The sequence below is a fragment of the Hirundo rustica genome, chromosome 6 (genome assembly GCF_015227805.2).
Source record: "Hirundo rustica isolate bHirRus1 chromosome 6, bHirRus1.pri.v3, whole genome shotgun sequence".
In the NCBI taxonomy this organism is placed as follows: Eukaryota; Metazoa; Chordata; class Aves; order Passeriformes; family Hirundinidae; genus Hirundo; species Hirundo rustica.
In genome coordinates this window covers 17,263,523-17,280,727 of record NC_053455.1, presented here as the reverse complement: position 1 = coordinate 17,280,727, position 17,205 = coordinate 17,263,523, and the positions used below count along the sequence as shown (strand labels likewise).

Below are 17,205 nucleotides of genomic sequence, written 5' to 3'. Positions count from 1 at the left end.
TAAGGGGGATGGCACCTGGATCCTCCAGATATTATAATTACAGGGCAAGTTTTGAAATATGCCTAAGCACAGCTTATATTTAGTTTTCTGAGTGAAGCATATTAAAAATGGTGATTAAAAAATATTTTAGTTGTGTATCTAATAAAGTCAGTCTAATAATGATGTAATTATTAATTTAGAAAATACAAAGTATGTAGCATTTTGTCACAGAAATGTGTAGGTTTTCTGAGTTTCGCATTCCTTGAAGCACTTACCTCAGTCTAGTGAATGGTCTTTCATCTCTTCAGCCTTTTAGAGAATGTATCAGATTAGAAGAAGCTATAACTTACCTTCACTGTAAAATCATTGAAGTGACTTGGCTTATTTGGAGATCAGTTTGTTCATCTACATCTTTCATCAAGAAAAGGAACAGAGTTATGGAACTACAAATGTTCTGCTTCTTGGAATACATTTATGCATAGATACTTAAAACTTATGTCTTCATTGTCACATGGGACAATGTAAGTAACTGTTAAGGTAAACTTTATTGACAATATTTTCTGCTTAGTAACACTAATAATAAAATGTCAACCTGATTGTAAAAGTAAAAAAAATATGTGCTGGATTTGATGTGAACAACAAACAAAGATAAAGCCAGACCATTCTGGGGGACAGCTCCAGTCAGAGGTCTTGTTATGCGCTGAGGAAAATGGAAATTGTTACTTGGCAAGACAATGCTTTTATGTTTTTTGTATATATTGAAAAACAAGATTTACTGTGAGGCTTGTAAATTCTTTCAGTATTAATTTACTTGACTTAAGTCTTGTTTTGTAAATGTTGTGATAGATAGTTTTCTGTAGCTGTTCCACAAATACAACTTTATAAAGATGTCTATGTTGTACATTTTCTGGTTCTTTGGATATATCTTTTAGATGTTACTTTTCTGATAGCTTGAAAATATTATGAAATAAATGGAGTTACCATGGTCATCTGATAATTAAAGCAAAGCAAGGGCAGCTGTGTCTGGAACTGGATATTGATGTCCCGTTGAAATTATACCTGGAAAGCATCAGAGAGCAGAAGTGCCCTTTCTGCACAGGCTGTGAGCTATTGATACACCCACAGAGGTGCAGGGCACTGCAGCTGCTGGGTAGCACCCTGGGTGCCAGCAGCTCCTCAGCCAGGCTCTCTGCTTTGCTCAGGGACAGGACAGGCAGAAAGGACACATGGACTGTGCAGCACATGCTCTGCTTTGCCTTCAGCTCTGCTATGGACATGTGCTCCCAGCTCTCAAATAAAGGTAATTCCCTTGCCATTGTATTATTTATCACTTGGATTACTGTGTGATAATACTATGTATTTAATATTGAAAGTATCTATTGGCACCCCTAAAGCACTTATCTCCATGGTGTGACACTTCAGCATTAGACACAGAGAAAAATAATTACAGTAAGACTGCCTATGGGCAGCTTGTAATGATGGCAAATATTTTAATTTATACTACTATTTTTGTACGTACTTTTGAAATAAACAATGTCTACTTACTCAGCTTCCCATAAAAAGATTTGGTAGATTTTTTCCATTTTCATTTTTCTGAAAAGAAAACTCTCTCCTGAGTTTCATCCTTTTTTTTTGCTTCCTGCACTTGAATTTCATCCTTTACCTCCTTCACATTGCCCCTAAAAGATACGAGAATAAAAAAGGACAGAATCTTCTAAAAGAACATTTCCAAAAGGTTTTCTAAAGAAAATTATTGTGCTGGCTAAGAGAATGGAAATTGCATCCTCTTTTGCTTAACTCAAAGAGAAAACTTATCTATTGTTTGAGTTATATTGTCAAAGGTTTAGCTAATAATCAAATCTGGTTTTACTACGTTACTATTCCTGGTAACAAGATCTAATAAATACCTAAATAAAGTCAGGTTTATTTATAAGTCTGCCTTTATTTATTTATAATTAGAAGATAGTCGTCATTGTAACTAAACTCTGATATAAACCTGAGAAAACTGATTTTTTATCTTAATACAAACGAGACCCAAGACCTCCTGTTTGAGGGACAGCACTGAGATCACAAAGTGACTCAGACACAGTTACGAAAAAGAGACAATTCACTGCAATTATCAAAGTCCAATTAAAAAAAAAAAAAAGAGCTTGAATTATTTAAATGGTTTGCAATGATTTCTTGTCCTCATGCAGCTTTTTTCGCTAAAAAGCAAGAAATGTCTTTCATTTTCTTTGCATACATTTTCTGTGGGAGAAGGGAATACAGGTGACCTCACCCATAATAAGTAACAGCTGTGTTAATTACTCAATACAGCCTTGCCCCTTATGAGTAATAGACGTATCCAATAACGATGAGTGAGGTAAAAGAGGGGGTTGGGTGGTTAAGGGGGGATCATTATGGAGGAGGAACTTTGAGGCGCATGAAACAAAGACTCACTCCAGAAGCAGGATCCTGGGGAGAGAGAATCACTGCTGGGAGGTCAGTCTGGGTCTGCAGTTAGAACCTGTTGTTGGAACCTGCAGTTATAGTCTAGCTAAGGGAAAGCCTGCATTCAGAGTCTGCAAAAAAAAAAAAATACATGGAGTTATAGTGTAGCAGGAAATAACCAGCAGTCAGAGGCTGCAAGGGAAACCTACAGTAGGAATTTGCTGCAGCCAGAGTCAGTGACTAGTTGAAGTTAAGATGACTAAGCTGTGAAGAGGAATAAACCAGGCCTCTTTTAATGCCGTGATAAACAAGAACTCTGCGCCTTGGCTCGTTTTTGCCCTCTACGCATCTACCTGCTGCTGCAACACTTCTCTACCTGGAATCAATTTGCCATTTAGAACCAGGCATGGATCCATCATTTTACCATATAATTTAATAAACCCACAAAATCTGCTGGGGTTCTTAAAAGGCCTTTACTAATCTTTAGCAAATAAACAAATATGTAGTTAACAGTTTACATCATTATTTATTACTGAGTAACAACCAAAACTGCTAGCCAGCTTCCTTCTCCAAGAAAAAAATCACCAATGAGATCAATGGGTAAAACACAGAGCTTGTAGTTTATCCTTAATTAAACAGGTTTCTTAGCAAATCATTGCTTCCCTTAAATGAGTTGGTTGAAGAACTTGCTTGGAGTCTCCTCTGCTTGGGACCACTGGCTAGGGCCATGGGGAAGCCTTGGGGTACACCAGAAGGCTGGCAGGAGGGAGCAGACCTGAAGCTGCGGTGACCCAGGGAGCAGCAGGTTTCTTCAAGGAACGGCAAGTGTTTCATGAACTTACTCAGCCACTGAAAACCACAGGATGGAGAAGCCAAGCTTGAGGGAAGGAGGTACCCTGCAGGGAGATGGGAGTAGGAAGAAGGCAGATTTCTAAACCTTGTGTTTCATTTGGTGTCAGAAAGCTCTGTTTATCTATGCAAAAAGATAATCCTGGCTTATTTTAATATTCTAACATATAAATAAGACAGAGTTCTAAAGACTGGACAGTGCCAATGTCTTTTCACATGCTCACTTGTAAGAGAGGGACATGTCTGCCTCAGGGCTGCATCACAGGTAAGTGCTTGTTCCCAAAATGTTGCTCTGCACAGAGAGGAAAGACTCTGGTGGTGTAAGAACAGAAATACAAAGCAGAGAGGACTGGATGAAATTTACTTTTATTTTTTCTTTATCCTTCATGTTGTTATGTTATTGCATGCAGCATTCAGAAACAATTCCATTTTCAACAGAGGGAAATTTCAGATTGTTAGCTGTTGAGATACACCGAGGACAGGTCTCTGGCTTTGAGCAAATGTTATTCTTTCTGTAAGCATGACAGATGCTAAAGGATTTCCAGGGATCCAGAGATCAGCTCTGTCAAAATTCTGCCCTTCGAATGAGAGAATGCACCACATGTCACTTCCCAGAGCCAAACAGCTTGACATGCTTGTGGCTGCCAGTATGTTGGCAAATTCTGCTTAATGTCTTGAGCAAAAAGGAGTAGAAGAAAGTTTCTGAACAGCAAGCTCTGCTTTCAGAAAGCCAGGGGCACAGAGGACAGCAATCTGTAGGTTTCCGTCAGCTCAGCAGTACAGCAAACAAGGGAAGCATCACGCCCCCCTCATTTCCAGCTGGTTCCAAGGAGGATTTGAGTTGGATCAAGACAGACACCTCTCTCCTTCACAAAGCACCTCACTTAAAACTGCCAAATTTTCAAAATGTTGAGCAGCCACAGCTCCTACTGAGATTCCTGAGGGTTGTAGCAAAAGTTAGCATGTGTGAAAGACTGGGGGATTTTAGTTTCCACATTTAAATATCAACTTTGGTATCTGACTTCAGGTGTCCACTTACAATGGGTGCTAAAGCAAATAAGCGTGTCTGCTCCTGACTAATACTGTTTGGAAAGCTGGGCACATCAGAAAATAATCCTGAGAATGAAGGCTTCTTTCAGTAAAATTGTTTTCACATAAAGCAATATATGGGTTTTTTTCTGTTTAAATATTTCTTCACATTTTTACTCATACAAAATAACAGTAATTTCTAATATGGGACCATATGTACAGAGCAAATAATAGCATGTACTGGAGTTTTCTCCAGCATGTCTTTTCAAATCCTCATTTCTTCTTCTGATTAGGTTGGAAGCACAGCACAGAGATGGAGTAATGAACATCTACTCGGTAATTTATGTGACAGGAAATTGAACAACCATCTCCTCAGCCATTATTTCTGTGAATTTCCCAAGCTGTAAATGCATCAAACAGTTACAGAAAAGCATAAATTCTGTTAACCAGACAGTCTCATTTTTCTAGAGAAAAATATCTCTAGATGTCTAAAATGTTTCTGTCTATGGGCTTGACCTGTTGACCAAAAACCTGTAAAAATGTTTACTCATTTCACAACAAATTACCATGGTGGCCTAAATAGTCTGAAAACAATTTTGGATGCCCTGGAATATGGGATAGTAAAATCTAAAAGTTGTGTTGTTTTTGAGAAAACTCAAAACACACATCTGCTATCTAAACCTCAAACTTGTCGCAGAATGTTCTAAATTGGGTGTTAAAACTGCTGGACACTCAAAACATTCTTATCCAAATGTGAACTGGTGCATTTAGAAACGGAAAAAGGGGAGGTTGTTGGTGAGGAACATTGCTCTGGCAAGTCTACAACTAATTGCTAAAGCACCATTGCATACCCAATATTAGGATTCCTGCCACTAGGAATTTATAAAATTAGTTTTGAAAACCTGGAGAGAATAAGGAATTTTATGAACCTGCCAGCCATAAATTTATCTGATAAAAAACATTTGAACAAGGAATACTCTGTGGTTCCTTAGTGACCAAAACTTCAGTGAAGTGTCACGCTTAGGTATGTTTAAATTGTCTGAAATATATTGGATCAAAACCTGCAGCAGCAAAGAGCAAGGTGCCTGTGTCCATTGAGTAGTACAACTATAGAATTCAATTCTATTTTTTTGCTTTGACTGCCAATTTTATGGCACTTCATTTAAGCCTGAATCTCCAAAGAATCAATTCAAATTAGCTTTCTAATTTTTCCCAAAGAATCTGCTTTAAAATAAATTAAATAGTAACATAAGGCTCAGTAAATGAGCGTAAAATTCAAGTGAACTTCTCTGAAGAAAAACCTCTTTTAATCTGAAGACCAATAAAGCACTGGTGCAATAATATATGACAATTCTAAAAATAGTTTGTCCTTGCTGGTGGTTTAACATTGGACAAGCTATACATTGTGTAGTTGCAATGTCTAGGGTTTCATGCCATGATAGTGGGAATATGAGTTGTTATTCAAGATTGTGTTTGAAGGCAGACATAAAAATCCTTTTAGTGTGGGGTTTTTGTTTTGTTTTTTTGTTTGTTTTAAGAACTGTCGTTTTGTCAAATCTTAGTGATGTCATGCAGAGTACTGGTGCTTTTTAAACTTGTTTTTCCACATTTGTGGTTCAGAGTGAGATTTTTGTGGTTTTCCATCACTGACAGAGGCAATGTTTCTTACAATTTTACCCATTTTCCAGCACAGGTGTTAAAGTTTCCTCCCTAAGGAGATGATAGGAAGCTGGGTATTACATACCTGTGACCAGGAAACTTGACCACTGGCAGTGAGCACAGGTTACAAGGGACAGAGCAAAGAGGTGATAACAGTTGCAGCAGTCATCTGCCAATTCCACTCAGTCTTCCCAAGAAGACAGAAAAGAGCATGTCTGGCCCTAGGCTGGAAATGAAGGCACAGAAACATAGCTAGCAGCCAGCAGAGGTGTCAGGGAAAGCTCAGAACATTCACCTAAGATAATATTAACAGATTTTAACCAATTATTGCTATTCACCAGAGCACTGAGCCCAGATGTCCAGAGCCCTTCGGAGTTCTATCTCCATCATTAATTTCCCACTGTCTTCTTGACAATTCATTTAGCTTTCCTTTACAGTTCAGAATAGCAAGTGCAGAGAAAATACTAACTTTAATTATCATATTGCATATACCAAAAAAAAAAAAAAAAAATCACTGCATTCTATCTATACACAGCTACATTCAAGGTGGAAAGCTGAAGTTGAGATTAGGTTAGTTCCACAGAATCCAGCTGCCTCAGTGTCAGGCTTCCCCAGTAATTTGCCTGAAGGATTGTCAGGAGATGGTGGTGTTCCTCTGTGGGATCCTGTGGCTCTTACCCCATTGTTTTCTTCAGAAAGTTCACTAGAAATTTGGCTGAGGGAGGTGTCTTCTGTTGCCTCAGCACAGCATCAGACATTCTAGACATTCAGGTCTCAGCTTGCTCAGTGCTAATCACAGGAATGTTAATAAAATATTCAAGGGGAAAAAACCCAAACTGATACCACACATTTAGAGAGGTATCAAGTAATCACTCATGTTGTCACCTTTTTTTGGTAAAAGCAAATGAAATCAACAAACTAAATTACTTCCAATTTTTTAAAAATAATGTAATGAACAGACAAAATAAGCAGTTGTTCAGCAATGGCTGAAGCAGGTCTGTGGCTGAAGCCAGCAGTTTCTATTTCTTGCTCTCTCCTTAGCTGCTGCATGGACGGTGAGAAGAGTTGCCCTTTGTGCCACTGATGAACATTTCCACCCATTGCAAAATTGTTATGTATGGAAGATACCATCTGCATCCAAAAAGTACAGACACATGAATCACAGAATCATTAAGGTTGGAAAAGACCTCTAAGGTCCCTGAGTCCAACATTAACCTCATATGACCATCTTCACCACTAAACCACACGCACATGCCCTTTGAACACTTCCAAGAATGGTGATTCCACCACTTCCCTGGACAGCCCGTTTCAATGCCTGACCGCCCTTTCCATAAGAAAGCTTTCCTAATATCCCATCTAACCTCCCCTGGCACAAGTTGAGGCCATGTCCTATTGTCCTGTTGTTTGTTACCTGGGAGAAGACACCAACACCCGCCTGGACAGAACTCCTTTCAGATAGTTGTGGAGAGTAGTAAGGTCTCCCCTGAGCCTTCTTTTCTCCTGGCTGAACAGCATCAGCTCCCTCTGCTGCTCCTCACAAGAGTGTGGTCTCAGTTCCATCTAGTACTACATCCAAGTTCGACAAACTGCCAAGTCTTGGTGTTTTGGGAGGAGCTGATGAGAAAGTGGCGGCATTCTATCAGGAGTCCTGAAAATATAAAGATGGGGACTTGCCTCTTTCCACCCCAGAGGAGGCCTGGTGATGTCTCAGGTGGCCAAGCAGGACAGGGGGACCCAGTGGGGGAGACATCTTCATCCAGAAGGTGAACAAAATCCCAGGTCTGTCCCTGCAGCAAGAACAGTAAAATATCCCAACAATTCACAGGATTGTTTTGGACAGACTATACAACACCTCTAATGTAGCTTGTCTGCATTTTGTCTGAGCTAAACCACCTCAGAAGCTGTGGGGCAGCAGGCCCTGGTGGCTCCCAGTGGGCCACGGGCAGGCTGGGGACACTGGGGACAGCCCCTGGATGGCAGGACAGGCTGGTGGCACCAGGGGCTGCACTAGCCCTGGCAATTCCCTGGGTATAAGGCCGGGCTCAGGCCGGGCACCAGCTGGGAACACGAGTCCAGAGGTATGCCAGGCTTGCCGTGGCTGGGCAGGGCTGTGAGCAGCTGGAGACCAGTCCTGCCATGGTATTGCTGGGGCAGGGGCTGATGGCCCTGGGGGTTGACATGGGGTCCTGAGCCATAAGCAGGGTGGAGGTGGCCCAGGGGAAGCAGGCAGGGGCAGTCAGGCCTGTCAGTGTCCTTGGGGCCATGACACAAATTCTCCTGTTCTTTTGTTTTCCCCTTTCATACAGACAGACAAAGCTCAGAAGAGCAAAAGTGTCTCTGCATATCTGACAACCTTTGATAATATTATTTCTGGATTCTGCTTAAAAAAATACCTTGCAAATATCCACATGGGCAATGTGGTGCCCAACAGAGAACAAATGACAGGAGTACAAACATTCCATAGATACCGTCAGAGAATCTTCGTTCAGGACACCTCATAATTCACTTAATTATTCATTTTGTTTATTCACAGTAGAGATATTAGACATAATATCGTGTAAGTCCCTAGCATGCTCAAACACCAGATGCTGGCTTTTCTCTCCAGTCCCAAAAGGAAAAACCAAAGCATCACTGTGAGAATTAACAAAAGTCCAATTAAATTTCTTGCCAGAATGTTAATTTCCTGAAAATAAAAGCAGCAAATTAATAATAAGCTGCTAGTCACCTCCCTTATCACTTTTGCGCACATCTGAAATGGCAATAATCTGTGTTTAAAATGAACATTATCAGATAGCCAAGCAAATTTTAAAAATTATTTAAAAAAACCCAAATACATAATACTTCACCTTTTTCTTGTCTCAAACACCGGTCAAAGGGAAGAGCTGCTAAGGGCATTGCTCCTTGAAATGACAAGTTATGCACAAACGTTGCTACAAAGGCAGGCAAGATGAGGAGTCTCCATGCAGAATACAGAGGACCACAGCAGGGGTTGGAAGGATCTCAGAGGTCATTCTTTCATCTCCCTGCCCCATGGCAGAATGGGCTACATTTATCTTGGCAGGTAGGTGCTCAACCTCTTCTAGAGCTTCCCTGCTAATGGCCACTTGACAACTGCTTCAGGCAAGAGATCACTGCCAGTAACTCCCTGTTCATTAAAGAGTTTTCCCTGCTTTAAAGTAAATCTCAATTGCCACAGTTTAATCACATTACTATCAATGGACTTGAAAAAAAAGATTATTAGTGTTTTTTTTCTCGTATCTGCAAGTCTTTCCTGCATATGAATAATATTTTTGCTCAGCTGACACTTCTTCTTGGGTTTTTTTTTCCAATTGCTCTGACACCACCGCATGTTTTGAGCAGACAGGGGCAGTGCCATACACACAGGTATCAAAGAGAGTTTTGCCATTCACTGCAGTTCACTCTGGCCTGAGCCCAAACCACCTTTTAACCTCACTCTTCCTTGTCCTTTCCTTTGTACTAGGGAAAACCTATGGGTACCCCATAGTGTTATTAAATAGGCTGAGATTCATGCTGTCACTCCACGCTCATAGCAACAATTAAACTTTTCCATTCCAAAACAATCACATTTCTTTCAGCCATATTTTCAGTCTATTTAGAAAAACTATTATTAAATACACATTTCTTAAAAGGTTTTGACAAGGCATTGCTCCTTTTTTATGTCAGGGTCCTATAAAATCATGCATACTTGTGTGAAACAGACTTCCATTTTATGTGTGGGGACCAAATCAGTGCTTTCATTATCAATGAGCAACACATCTTAAGTTGCAAACAGATGGCACTTGAGCAATTATGCACATATATTATCTGCTGCAGGGAGGAGAAACATCAAACATAGATTGCCAGACTACTGTTGCCCATGTGATTTTTATGATAATAACAGAGACTATTTCACAGAGGTGAAATATTCAGGTTTGCTGTTGATTGATTCAGGAAGGAGCATTAACAGGTTTTGCAAAACATGCAAAAATGTGGCATTTGCATAGCTGGAGATAAGTAAAATCAGTCATAAAACAGTGGAGTAAGTCTTTTATCTCACCAGCAGGGAAGAGGAACTATGGACCCTATTCTGAGAGGCAAAGACCCTCTCAGACATGGTTGCAGAGTGCTTTGCCTACTAGGTTCCTGTGCAAGGATAGATGCTGATGTGGTAAATATTCCTGAAATAGTGATCAACTGTATTTAAGGGAAAGAAAACTGTTTTTTTTTTACTGGATTGCATGCAGTTTACAGCATGATGGCTTTAAAAGGCAAAAAAATGCCAAGTTTAAGATAACCCTAGCCCTATACTGCAGGTAACTGAATATCACGTATATTTTCAAATATACAGCAATAGTGTAACTGTAGAGTTAGATTAACTGCTATGCTCTGAAAAGTAACTACAAAATGGCATCATGGTATTTCTTGTTTATTGGGCAGAAATGGGTTTTGAATGAAATGTAAGCTGTAAGTAAAAAGATGGTTTGTGGAGTTGCAAATCTTCCAACAAAACTTCCAACAGTTGACATGTAACTAGATTACTGTTTTCATACATATCATCAGCATTCAAGATTATGCTGACAAAATAAAATCTTCTCTGACACCTCTGATTCCAATGGCTACGGATGGGATATTGAAAAATGTGGAGGGGCATTTCTCCGCTGTGGAGCACAGCATAGAGGCATCGACAGTCAGCAAAAGAATAATTAGTTCAGGTATTTGAAAGCATCCTAGTTTCAGCTACTTTTCACTGATATAAATTAGCTCATGTGTATTTTTTTGTCCCATGTGAAGCCCTAAGGTCTTCAGCAATGTGTTGTATGTAACTTCAGTGAGACATGGTTCTGTTTCATACTTTTAAAAATTCCACATTTACCTTCACTGGTGCCTATGTAGTCCTGCCAGTGTTGGATTCACATTGGGTGAAATGGAATACAAATCAGCAGACACAAATAATATTACTATTACAATCATGTGTAAACCCAAAATAGTTTTTTGTTTTATGTTACTATAATGTCTTTTGCATGAAACCCACAAATTAATTTATTTGTATATCTCTCTCAATACTTGAAATGCATTTCTAGTGTCATATTCCAAGGTTCTCAATTGTCCTGAGAACTCTGGTCAGCCTGATGTGACACTGACAGGCTTGGTCTGCTTTTGTTTCTGGGTCCTTTTCAGTTCAATTCTTCAAAGCAGTGACTATCAGCATTTCTGCTATACAATCAGCAGGACTGTTAAAGACAGTAACATGTTTAAACCTCCCCTTTGTATATAACAACTTTATCAACAGATGTCCAAATATTGTTTAAAATAATGTAAACTAAATTCATGCTGTCTAAAAGTAAATAGAAAAGAAAGAAGAAATTAATTTGAAGTCATTCATGTAAGAGTATGAAGACTCAGGCTACCTCTGGAAAACACTGAAATGCAAACTGTTAAACATTTGTCTTGGCTTCAGATTCTGCTTCAGAAGAATTTTTAGCTAGACTTCCCAGGAATGTACGCTCAAAGGGTCCTTGTATTAATTGAGATTTTATCTCCTGGAAATCTCTTACTTTTTCATGTAATAACAGGATGTCACATCCATAATGATTGTGTAACAGAGGGAGTGAAGAAAACCTCTAAAGTGAGAGATGGAAGATAGGTACTTCAATTATTGCCATTCACTTGGGAAGATGTAATATTTCCTGGAATCTGAGATGCTCTGTACAATCTCAGAGAGAAGCCCACAACTTTAAACACATACAAAGTTACATAAAATAACCTTGCTTATGTTCTTAATTTGTTCATTTTATACCATTTGAGGAATATAAATGGGGTATAAAGCACATTTACACTCACTCTAACATCTCTTTACAGTGCAAGAATGACACAAAAAGGTCCAAATATAAATAAGAAATGTAGATAATGCATGAGAGAATACCACACCAAAATAGAAATCAGAGGATGGTACTATATTTATGTCAATCAACACATTTTTAAAAATCAGACTTTGTTAAATAAACTTGGAATTATGCATCTGCTGTATTAATCATAGAGTCACAGGAGCATTTCCTTTGGAAAAGACTTTTAAGATCACCAACTATTTATGTGGGTCTGATATGACAGCCTCTGTGACGGATTTGATCCCATAATAAATGGCACTGGATTTTGAAATTATGGTTTAGAAGCAATGCAGTATACCTTCATTTAGAAATTTATGAGGAATCTTTCCTGAACAGTTTTATAGAAGATCTATATTTTAATTTTTTTTTGTTACTTTTTAATGATTGTGTGAGTTTGCAGATTATTGAAGACCTGCAAATAATTAAGTGGGCAGCTTTTTATCACATTTGAACACATTTAATGTGATACACAAGCTGCATTGGGAACATCTTTGTGAAATACAGTGGTATGTCACTGAGAAAATAATTTTCTCATTTTTAGCTCAAATAGATAGAAATTTGAAGTAAAATATAACTGAAGGATTTCTGTGTGCAAGTTCATCTTTGAATCTTTCCATCTTTGATACCAAGGCCCCAGTTAACAGCTATAGTCTTGCTGAAAGCATGATGAAAGTAATTTCAAAGAAAGCAGGTGCAAGGGAGAGCAAAGCTGACACTGAAGAATTTCCTCTGTTGTCAGAAGGCTGTGGAACACTATTAATTAGCAGCTAAAATATAATCTCATTTATATGCTTCCTAGGAGAAAGGATCATGCTGTAAAAGAATACTGAACGATATATCTATATAAAAGTTCATAAATATGCTTTGAAAGTCTTTGACTGTTTACATTTTCTTATGACAGAGTCTAGATTTGTTTTTTCAACTGTGATTGGAAGGGTCCCAGCCATGTCAACTTTAGCTTAGCCTGTGTTTAGCAATTCTGGTAAAAGTAAACGTTTGGGGGGTTTGCTCCATATCTTTAAGACTAACAGAGCGCCCTCCAGCTTTCTTCATCTGGTGTCTGTGGATGCTGAAGGAGTATAAGGAGACTGAACTGCAGGCAACACCCTGGCTTCTGTGCCCTTTCCAAATAGTGTTTCCCAAGAGCACAGTTGGAGGCAGGCTATTGAACTTAATGGACCACAGACCTGACCCCCAGGGCATTTCTGAAGTTCATATTATTTCAGGAGGACAGAGGTGCCTGAATTTCTTTATGTCCCTTGCCCTGTGTACACCATTTCTAAATTTGTTTTGTTCCATATTATAGGTAGAGAACTCTCATAGAGGACAAAGAACTGCAATGATGAATCACTGCAATGGACAACTGGTACAAGCCAAAGAGCTACAAATAAAAGATTTTTCTTGTGATTCTACTGTTCTTTTTGTCGTGACGAGCTCTCAGGTAGAGATCCAACATGACTTCTCACCCTTGAGTTACAGCTTTCCATTCTGTAAAAATGGAAAAAAGACCAGTTAAAAACTGGTCTTTTCCTGATCTAAATTTTAAAACATCATTCCAACTTGTAGATCATGACAGTTTTCACGATTAGGAGCAAAACATTATAATTACAGTTTTTGTCAAAGCACCTAAAAAGTTTCAGTATTAAATGATTTTTTAATAAATCTGTATGACTCACTTTTCTTAAGGTCCAGTAAATTTAGGTAATTTGCTAAGTTTAGAAATCTGTAGCTGTTCTCATGGATCACTGTGAACAGAGCAAATCTCTCTATGAAGCAAATCTCTCTATCAGTCTCTGTCTGATCATAATACACACAGGTTCTGGCACCGCATAGAGATTTGAACACTCCTCGCCTAACAGGGCAGATGGAGCATAGGACAGCAGTGCAAAGGGTTCTCAGCAGATGCTGGGAGGACTCCTCCCACCCAGAGCAGCACACTGTATCACCACAGCAGAGCACAGACATCAAACCTTGTTTCTAGGCAGCATTCTGCATTATACTGCTCTACAGTCTATAAATCCACCACTGGTCAAGTACCAGTCTGAGGATCTACCTCATGTTCTCAGTAAATTGTGTGACTATGGCTTTCTATGATAGGTGTCTGTTTTTCAAAATTCTTCCTTTTCCTATTTATTCATGTAAAGTGTCTAATCTTTTAAAAAGCCCTAGCTGCAGGCTAATTCCTGCAGGGTTTTCAAAGCGATGTACTATTACATTTCAGTACAAGTTAGAATTTAGCTGCCGCAATCATTTTGCAGATTAAAAGGCCTTTTTGTTTTAAAGACCTTCCTATTTATTTAGGTGCTTAAATATTATAAATAGTCTTGCATTTATCTTAAATTTCAGGACGCGGTTTTCAATCTTTCATGTGGTGAAATTTTGTCTCTGTCCAGAGAGGCTTTTTGGGCTCCATCATTTGTTCTGTTCTGTAATTTTTTCCTTCCTTGCAGGTCTGACTTCAGGGTATAATTAAAATATCCAAAAAAAGTGTCCATTTCACAAAGCTAACTATGAAAAAAAACAGATAGCCCTTCCCAAAACATTTAATTAAATGTATTGATTCAGACCAAGACCCCCTCAGAAATAAAAAGAAATCTTAAAACATATTCCTAACGTATATGCTAGTTTATGAGGTCAGGTTTACCTGTCTTCCAAATGAGGACTTGAAAAATCTAGGATACTTGTGGTCCTATCTCAGGGCTGCTTTCTTTTGGCACAAGATGTCAGTACTGGAATAGGGCCTTCCTCTTCCAAGACAGTACTGTCAAAAAGTCAGAATGTCATTTAATTCAACTTCTGAGGCCTTTTAAGATAGATACATATGCCTGTATGCTGCCTTCCCAACAGAGTGGGTGAGCAGAGCTTCAAATGACTTGTTATTTGTACTCTTTTATCACCAGATTTCATATTACTAACTCTCAAGATTGCCCTTAGCTAGAAATAGGAATGCTAACAAATATATGACACTTACAAAATTAGTACAATGTTTGACTATAACATGATTCCATAGCATCTGTTACATCTCAATATGCCACTGAATATTTCACAATTATTTAACATCTATCACAGCTTTCTTCTCCAAGAAAGATTAAGTATTTAAAAGTTTTTTTTCCTTTCTAGCATGAATATTCTGCAGCTACTAGGCTTTTCTCAGGAGACATATCTCATATATTTTAACACAGCAACTCATTCTAAGATGTACCATTGCAGGTGTCTTAATTTTAATAGCTAGTTTGTAAGCCATCTTTGTCCACATTATTCAACTTTTTTTTGCATATAATAAAGCCAATGGTAAATGAAATTTAAATAAATTAGCATGACTCTTTAAAAGAATTTTATAAACAAATACAAACTTGACTGGAGCACACAAATAAATATTCCTCCCTGGTGTCAGTGAGAGATACCATTTGACTAAGGCTGAGATATTCTCCACAGCATGGGTATCAAAGCAATTTTAAACACCAGACTTCCTGACTAATGCTACATTAGCAAATACTTCAGCGCAAAACCAGTAATTTAGTAGGAAGGGCTGAGGGAATTTGGTTTGTTCAGTCTGGAAAAGAGAAGGCTTTGGGGGGACCTAATTGCTGCCTTCCAGGATCTGAAGGGATCCTACAAGAATGCTGGAGAGGGACTTTCTATGAGACAGTGTTGTGACAGGACAAGGGGAAATGGTCTCAAACTGAAAGAAAGTAGCTTTAGATTAGATATTAGGAAGAGATTCTTTACTGTAAGAATGGTTAGACACTGGAACAGATTGCCAAAGTCTGCCCACACTCTAACTTGGATCAACATCAAAAGGTCCCATTGAAAGGACTAAGAAAGACCTTGAGCCATGGAAAAAATCCAAGAGGACACTGAGGGCAGTGACACTGGCTTTTCTTTCAACTGAAAAACCAGACATGAAGAATGGGATGCCTTGCTACTGATGGTCAGCTGGACTGCTTGACATATGTAGGAAGGCATGGAGAACTTCATGGTGGTGCAAAGTAGACATTATTCAGACTCACGTCTCCATGGGGTATTGCTGCATGTTTCATGTGAGCCCAGAATGGTCTTCTAGTTTGTTCTTATCCAGAACAAATCTTGATTTGCATGCACCAAAACGACTTTACTAACTAAACCAATGCACAGAAAGTGGGGAAGATCAGGATATTCTCTTCAGAACTGCACTGCTTTGAGACAAAATCTTAATGCATGTGCAACCTCTTTGCTCTTTTAAAATTCATCGCTAATTTTTTACCTCTTGAAGATAAAGAGGCTCAAATATGGATCCTTAAATAACTATGATCAAAACCCCCAGTTGCTCCTACTATTTCTTTTAGACAATGGTACAATGTATTTTCTCAGACTGTTGCTGGGAATCTCTACACAAAATGTTAAACAAATAGGCCTGACTCCTTTTCATGTTTGGGCAGCCTTCCCAAAAAATAGTGTTTAGGAATCAAAGCAGGAATGCAGAATGCAGTTGTAATTCATCCTGATTTTAAGACAGCATTTCATTGCCAGAGAAGTGTAAAGCTGATATATTATAGTAAATGAGAGTCATGCCAAAGCTTTTCTTTGAACTGTGACATTTCGTGTGTCAGCTAGTTACTCTGACTAGTCAGCCACCACCCACACATCTGATTAAAGATAGAAGACACAGTAACACTGTCACAAACTTAATGTACTATCTTTACACAAAGTTTTATTTTGGGAACCTTATAGGGGAATACTGCCTATTCTGTGATGTACTGCACATCGAAATTAATTTTTATTCTTCTGATTAATGAATAAATGGATAAAATATTATTTGACGGGGAAAAAAGTAAAAACTACAAAAATATTTATGCATGGCCAATCTTGATATTTGACTTAATTGTCTGAATTATTTTTCAATTAAAACTCTCCAGATTACAGTATATTACACTGGCCAGGCCATCAGGAATGTCATGTTGCCCAAAGACCCTAGATTTACAAATGTTCATTCAATAAATAAAAAAATAGAAACATAGAATGGGATTGGTTGGGTAGAATATTTAAAGTTCATCTAGTCCATCCCCCTGTCATGAGCAGGAATATCTTTCACAAGATCAGGTCACTCGAAATTCCATCCAGCCTGACCTTGAATGCTTCCAGTGATATAGCATTCACAGCTTTTCAGAAAAACTTGTCCAAATTACACCTACCCTTTTTCAGTTTAAAACAGGTTGCCCCTTTCTGCTGCCTGTACAGACCATAGTAAAAAGTCAAAGCCATCCAAATCCTTTAAAAGGAAATTACACATTACTATATTTCAACAGCTGTAGGGAATTACTGAAGCCCCAAGGGAACAAATCAAATATACTTTGATAACATCTTATGGTTATATAATTTATTTACTATAAAATGG

The 17,205-nt window shown here is 38.5% G+C and overlaps 1 long non-coding RNA gene and 1 other non-coding gene across 3 annotated transcripts in view; one reads left to right on the top strand and one right to left on the bottom strand.

The window, feature by feature from the left end:
- Positions 1-2,380: 2,380 nt before the first annotated feature.
- On the top strand, positions 2,381-8,097 carry LOC120754454 (uncharacterized). Of its 2 annotated transcripts, XR_009207995.1 has the most exons (4): positions 2,381-2,460; positions 3,439-3,523; positions 4,581-4,623; positions 6,988-8,097. It is a non-coding gene; the product is annotated as an uncharacterized LOC120754454 (long non-coding RNA). The 2 variants fall into 2 exon arrangements; XR_005701445.2 differs by lacking the exon at positions 3,439-3,523 and having other exon boundaries at positions 2,385-2,460.
- Positions 8,098-13,140: 5,043 nt separating this feature from the next.
- LOC120753863 (uncharacterized) overlaps positions 13,141-17,205 on the bottom strand; it is a 61,728-nt gene continuing 57,663 nt past the window's right edge. The window contains exons 5-6 of the transcript XR_009208003.1: positions 14,476-14,592; positions 13,141-13,319 (exon numbers count right to left, since the gene is read on the bottom strand). This is a non-coding gene — a transcript (uncharacterized LOC120753863). The remainder of the gene's footprint in view (positions 13,320-14,475; positions 14,593-17,205) is intronic.